General features: G+C 33.5%; 1 protein-coding gene across 1 annotated transcript in view; it reads right to left on the reverse strand.

Annotated features, from left to right (window-relative positions):
- Csnk2a2ip (casein kinase 2 subunit alpha' interacting protein) overlaps nucleotides 1–6,202 on the reverse strand; it is a 40,592-nt gene extending 34,390 nt beyond the window's left edge. The window contains exon 1 of the mRNA XM_040286932.2: nucleotides 6,055–6,202. The gene's annotated coding sequence lies outside the window, so the exon portion shown is untranslated. The remainder of the gene's footprint in view (nucleotides 1–6,054) is intronic.
- Between the last annotated feature and the right edge of the window lie 1,522 nt (nucleotides 6,203–7,724).

Genomic DNA, 7,724 nt, shown 5'->3' on the forward strand with positions numbered 1-7,724 from the left:
AGAAGAATGCTGAACTTTAAAGAGTTTGACATATTTCTTGAAACATTCAGTAAAGACAAAGGAAATGACAAGCATTAGCCCAAGCTGTTGCAACTGAAACCAAAAGGTATGGAAAACATGTTCTTGTTCAGAGAGCTAGCTATTATCCTGACTGAATATCAGATAATTTAGAGGTTAGCAAAAATGAATTCTCATTCCTAAATTAAAGTCATTGTAAGCCAAGACAGAGCAATAAAAAGCACAGCTGGAGATAAAGCTGGGCAGGGAAGAGCCAAGAATTGAGAAAAGGGACCCTCACCCAGTTTCCTCCTAGATATTTCCTATGGTATACTTCAAATACATCCGATTGGACATCAGTAGGAAGACTCACCTCTTGGAACAGAGCATGGAAATAAATCACCCTGTTTCATTGCCTTAGTTTGCTGAGTAATAGACAAAGCTAGGACAGAAGAGCTAAGGGAAATATGTATAAGCAAAGAGTCAAGAGTCATGCCGAAAACCTTGTAGATGATGGATGTATTTGAGAACTATGTTTAGACATGGACTCTCGTACTGCTCATGAACCATAGTCTCATGATATCAAAGAACGCAAATAATGTGGTAATTAAATTAATTTTGTTACCAAAATTAATCTAAATCTAAAATCAAGGATCAATATTTGCCAAACCTTTAACAGGTGCTCTGACATGGAGAAGTATGCTAGTTATTTTTTTCAAAGGAATTAATTTGCTTTTAAGTCACTTAAATGCACACATGTCATAATTCTCTGCAGATATCATTAGTCAATCAAAATGTGCCAATTAATTAGAAAAAATATGTGAAGGTAAGAAATGGAAACAAGTTGGGAGCATCTCATTTAGTCAGCATGTCTTTAAAATGAAGATGTTAAATCTCATTCAGTTTTATTCTTTATCAAATCCAGAATATAAAACCTTATCTATTACCCTGTATTGACATGTATCAGAATAAATGCAGGTCAGAAACTTCAGTTGGAGTTTTATCAAATGATATTGGTAGAAAAGCAAAACTGTTTAAGCCCCATCAAAACATTCATCTGCAAAATGCTGATCATAATGATTTGAGTATTAAGTGAGATAATAAATATATCAACATGTTGTATAACTAAGTTATACAAATGCTTCCTATAGTCCCGTTACTACTTCTCCCGCTACTGTGACTAATACTACCACCACTCTGTAGCAATGAAGGAATATAAATATAGATCACTTAACAAAAGTAAGACAGGACAAAGAGAATATATTTTCTGTAGTCAATTTTGTACATTAATTATAAAATTGAAAAGAAAACTGAGCTCACTCAATGAAGTCCCCCTGAACTTATATTTAGGGTATACTCCTAGTATATAAATACTTAAAATAGAGTTTTAAAGATCAAAATATAACATGTTAGCTGCAACTAATTCATTATTCTAATGTCAGTTTGGAAACATCTTAACATTTTGAAAGGACAAATGTATCTTGGTTTTCTTTTAATCTATCCTAATACAAAAAAGAAAGAAAAGTGAGGAGGGGGTTCAGAGAGAGAGAGGTATAATTTATTCAGAATATTAAGTGTAAAGAGCTAGTTATATCTTATTTAATTAACGTTCATATAGTACTTTCAAATATAAATCGGCTTTATCATTTTTGTTGTAATTCCATTGTTGCTAATCTCTAGTAAATGGATTTTTCTGATTAGGACTGTGTAGTGCATTCTCTTTCTTAATTATATAATAATTAAGACTACTTAGAATAATAATTTTAGAAATAACTGGAGTAACATTGTTAATGATGTGTCTCTGGATATACAAATTTTCATAACTCTCTATTTCTAGAGAAAAAAAATTAAAGAATAACATGATTTTGAAACTTCCAGATCTGCCCTATGCCAACCTCTTTAGGTTCATCTTATGGTATGTAAACATTTTATTTACTATTTCTTTCATAATCTGTTTCTCAAAATTATACCTCATTATATTTAAGTTTATACCACAGGATTTTTGCATGCACGAAAAAACGTGTTAATAAATGTTGTATCTGGTAATAACTCACTTATGATGGTATAAGTGAAGAGATGGTAAAATTTTATTTTCACACACCAAATCTAGAAAGCTGAGTTCTGATGATTGTTTCTTCCCAAATTTACCTTCCTTGGACTGGGGGTACAGCTTGGTGGTACAACATGGGTTGGTACCCATGAAATCCTATGTTTGATTCTCAGCATCAAAAGTAAAATTTGTTTTGCTTCAATTTATCTTTCTTCACTAATAAGAGCTTAAATATAGATATTAACACTCAATGAGTGACTTTTTAAAGATACAGGCATCTTTTTACACAAAAGAAAATAACAGAACTTTTCACACTTTGGGTTAATGATACCAAGGAAGTGAGTGAAGTTCTTCATTTTTTTCTTCAAAACATTTATTTATAGCTAACCAGAGTCATAATTTCTTGTACTTATTTCAACTGTGTCTACCAAATGCCGTGTTCCCTTTGAGTCACCCTCAGAAGTCCTCACAGAAGAGAACAAAACTGGGTTTGAACAAGGTCTTTCTGTACTAGGCAGTGAGGCACCTCCAGATTCCACAGCAAGTGTTGACTCCAGCTCATCTATACTGTGCACAAAGGTAGCTAGGGGTATTTCTATGGAATATGCCACATGAAGACACAAGCCAAATAATTTTATAGTGATTCAATGCAGAGAATATAAATATCGTTTCAGATCGGAAGGATTAGGAATCCAGTGAGCAGATGGACCTCCATTCACCCACACAACCCGAAACTCATTCTACAGAAAATTTTGGTCCCAGAGCCCCTTTAGGAAGTAGAAACATGTAAGAGTTGAAATTCTCTACATAACAAATGAGAAACAGTTTAAAGAAGAGGCTGGGCAAATACATCAGTGTTGAAATGGGGAGGAGAGAAGAACCATCAAGTTGTTGATAGTAGCCAGGTTTGTGTGTGAGTTGATAAGACCAATGACTAGTAAGCAGCCAAAGGTATGTCAACAACAGATCTCTAACATGTGATTTTAAATTTGTTTGTTTTTGCTGGTGAATGTGGTAGGGAATCCTTAACCTGTGAAGAACTCAAAGTTCTACACAAATTTCTAGTATATGTGAAGATTCATTTTTACAGTTATTCGGTGAAGAGAAGGGTACGCAGGCAGAATAATAGGTATAAAGTAAAAATCGCAATAAAGCAGGAAAGAATAGGAATTTACTACACATGCAAAATAAAAACCAGAACTGAACATGACTCAGAGAACACTAAGTTCATAGTATGTGAGAATTTATAGCAAGTTCATGGCAAGTAATATGGTTACCTAACTCAATTTTGAATTCAAACCCAATTTTTCCAAATTTTGAGAAATCCAGTCCCTCCAAGAATTAACTAAAACCCTTATTTTGAAGATAAATAAGAGTCCATAAAAATAAATGTTCTCTCATACTGAACTTAAGGATCAAGCCAGTGTGTTTTAAACAAACCAGTGTTTTAAGCTGAGGGGGAGAAGGAGGGAGGGGCAGCATCTAGGTTGAAAGGGAAAATACTGTCTATTTGCAAATGACAATGATCGTGTATAAAGACATCTCAAGGAACCCATAATAAATGACTAAAGCTCATAAACAAGGTTAGTAAGGACACGGGATACAAGATCAATATAAAAATTGTACTTCAATTTTAGCAATCAATAATTGAATGATCAGTTCAATGTATTCCATATTTAAAATAAAAAAACTCATCCTTATTTTCTACAAGAAATCAAAATCAGACTTATAGGAAGATTTCTTTGCATTCTTTTCATTTCTTTTCTCAATTGTGTCTATTGGAGTCCAGGCTTCTTCCTTCAGCCTCTGCACAGTCCCAGTTCCCTTACCACCACAGAGGTGGATGATTCTCAGCAAAATCTCTTATTTGACATTTTCCAAGATGGATGTATCAAGTTACCATACCACCATATTCAGATACACAGAACCTGAAAAACAAATACTCTGGAATAACACACGCCTACTATACAATGGATGTGTCCTGTGTCACTTTAATTTCTCCAATCAGTATTCCCAGTACCCTGTTATTCACGACAAACTACAAGTATGCCTCCAAGGCCAGACATAACTAGAGCAAGTTAAATTTATCCAGGGGAAAGGGTGGGATACAAACAGGGAAGAAGCAGGGGTAAGCATGAAAGAAATTGTAAACAATCTCTATCACAATTTTACCACAATGCTGGCAGTTTAAAACACGTGTGAGAGAACCCAAGTGCAAAGTTAACTGTGACACTACGTTTCTACAATGTAGATAAAAGCAGAATCCACCCTCCGTATCAACTGCCACCTATTTGGAAGAGTAGCCTTTGAGACACCATTGTAGTTCAGGGAGAAGAAAGCAGAAGTCTAAGGTAAGGACCAGGACTTCGGAAGCAGACCTTCCTGTTCAGTTATTGCTCCACTCTCCTGCATGGAAACTTGGCCAAGTTCCTTCATATCTTAGAGCCTCAAATTCCTCAACTGTAAAATGGGCTTTTCTCATGATATAAGGACCATTCTGTTGCTGCTCTTTTGTCTACTCCTTGCTGCTGGTTGTAGCTCCCTGATCAGCCATGGGTCCTTCAAAGTGTGCGCAATGAGACGGAAGAGACTTCTAATTATTTGGACCTTAACACTTCCTGTATTAAATGGAAGAAGGGAAACAAAAGGTATTCGCATGTCTCTGGTACCTCCTGATCCTTAAATAGAGGATCTCTTTTTTTTTTTTTTCTGCTTATACCAACATTTAATCATGTTTTGTGTTCATATTTCCTGTGAGCATTTCAGTGCCTGCTACATGGAGAAAATGAACAAACAAACCATGAAAGACCATGTTCATCAACCTACCAATCAATCCATGTATAGAATTTTTAGGATTACTTAATTGGTGGCAGGAAAATTGAAATGTGGGCATAACACATAGGAAAACCTGAATATCGGGACGACATAAATTGCACTGCTATGTGTACTCGGTGTTAGATATTGTCACCCATACTCACTAAACCTCTTTGGTGGTTGGAAGGAGGATAAGTCAAAAGGGTTATCTCAAAAGTAATATTTATTTATTTAACATTAACCTAAATGATCAAAAAAAATAAATAGACTAAAAAAATCAACATTAGTGTGAAATCATATTCTATTTATATTGAAAAAAAAAGAAAAATATTATTAGAATAGGAAGATATTCTGACAAAAAAGTAACAACTATTTAAAAATGTTTTTAAAGCTGACAGGACTCATTATTTAAAAGAGAGACCTAAGGAAGTCAAACAAAGAACTCCTACTCAACAGAGCTTCTCATGACTTATTGAAACACTTTTATTTCCTGCTAGGATAACAAAAATTAACATACTTACTTAAGAATTTTCCAAATTAATAGTGAAACTATATTGTCAGAAAGACTGAAGCCACATTTGTATGTGCTGTTGCTTATCCAGTATCATTTTGTAATAAACTATATTAACATCTCACAGTAGAAAACTGAGATACAACTCATAATTGTTTGGGACCACAAGAATTAGCTTTAAGATATAAAAATTCTAAAATTCTTCTACAGTTGATATCTTAATGATAAAAAAATTGCTTTTTAAATGTTTGAATTTATCTAAAATATAAATACAAAGTACCTACTATGTGCCAGTCTCTGTCCTAGAAACCAGATGATAAGCAGAAATCCAGACAGATAAGAACCCCCTACCCACAAGGAATTTGTTATCTAAATTCATAAACTAATCCTAACAATTAAAGCTAAACCAATATTTTACTTTTCTATCCTGAAGTTTCAAAAATAGATAGAAGTTAAGTTGGGTGTCTTGTTATTATTATTTGCCTACAATTTATTTATAAATGAACTATTATTATCAGTTTAAAATTTACTTATAAATGGATATACATCATATGTAGAATGAGATAAACAATATTTTGGTAACTGAGGCATTAAAAAGTACATAGGTTCTTACTACAACTATAATATCTAAATGTAAAATATTGAAATGATATTTACTTTTTCCCAAGAAAATTATACAGACCCTTTGAAGAAAATTGTTTCTAAGCTAGTTCCTGCTAATAGTTGTCCTTATAAGTCCACAACACTGGTAAGGGTGGATCAAGATGCCTTTTGAGAGTTGTGCTCTGTTGGTGGAGTTCAATTTCTTGATAGGAGGAGGACAGTGATGTCTTTCTGTAAAATAAAATCAAATTTAAAGTACTGACAATAAGAAATAAAACTAGAGAGAAATTTTAAAACAAACTGCTGCTGCAGATAAAGACAATACTGTCTTGTGTGGCACTATGGTGGCACTAAATGAACTTAATAGAGAGGGTCCCTATGTTTATACATATCCTTAACAGTTGAAGAAAAAACCCAGGGATGTGGACACGATCAATGGTCGGTCACAATCATATAAAGTGATTTTTCTCAATAATGAAGGACAAAAGTTATGAAGAAATAAAGTTTGGTTGAGCTTTGTAAAAACAATATGCAAACGAGGTGGATCTAATGGTAAGGAAGAAAATGAATGTGAGCTAAGACACATCCTTTCTGAGACATGAAAAGGAAGAAGACACATGATAATGAGATCAGTTCTAAACATATCTTGCACAAATCCCCACTGTGTTTATTCTCTGTAAACAAATCTCTTGATATTTAAATTTGGGAGTTTAAAGATTTTTATTGAAAATATTCTAATTTGAATCTCATGCCTTGCACATATTTTTTTCCAGTTTCCCAACTCCTGTTACAAGAGTTGAATCCTATGTAAATTAACAGAGATCATCTGAGATTGGAATAAGCATCTGTTTCAATGCCCCTTACAAAATCATATTTCTTTTGTTTTAATTCTTCCTTTTCTGTCTGTCATATGCATTTGTGTCATGATCCAAGGACACAGCCCTTAGTCTGGCTTTGACTATAACTTCAATATTGGTCTTGCTTCTCCAGAATGTACATTTCACTCTTTCTCTAAACTATCTTATATCTTCTTCATTAAAGAATCTGCTCCTGATTAAATTTTTATGCTATAGAAATATACAAGTGTTCATTTTCTTCACAATGATGATCAAAATATAGTGTATTACATATACTGCAATCAGAGTATTCTTGCAAATTTATAAGTCTCCATTCAAGACTTTCTCAAGAAATGCCTAGTTCCCAAACTTTTGTGCAAAGGTGGAATATAAATCACATTTTAGATGACAAATAAGATTAATTAGGAAACAAATGGTGCTGGGAAAAATGGAAAGCCACATGTAACAAAATGAAATTAAACCTCTATCTCTCACCCTGCATGAAACTCAACTTAAAGTGGATCAAAGACTTAGCAATAGAACAGAGACACTGCACCTACTACAAGAAAAAGAAGGCCCAAATCCACACCATGTTGGCCTAGGATCTGACTTCTTAACAAGACCCCTAAAGCACAAGAAGTAAAATCAAGAATCAATAAATGGGATGGATTCAAACTAAAAAGATTCAGCTCAACAAAAGAAACAAACAATAATATGAAGAGAGAACCTATAGATTAGGAAAAAATCTACCACATGCAACTCAGAGCTTTAACCTCCAGGATATATAAAGAACTCAAAAAACTTAACACCAAAAAACAAATAACCCAATCAATAAATGGGCTAAGGGACTGAATAGACACTTCACTAAAGAAGAAATACAATTGATCAACAGATATGTGAAAAAATATTCAAC

Source organism: Ictidomys tridecemlineatus, chromosome 3 (genome assembly GCF_052094955.1).
Source record: "Ictidomys tridecemlineatus isolate mIctTri1 chromosome 3, mIctTri1.hap1, whole genome shotgun sequence".
Taxonomy (NCBI): domain Eukaryota; kingdom Metazoa; phylum Chordata; class Mammalia; order Rodentia; family Sciuridae; genus Ictidomys; species Ictidomys tridecemlineatus.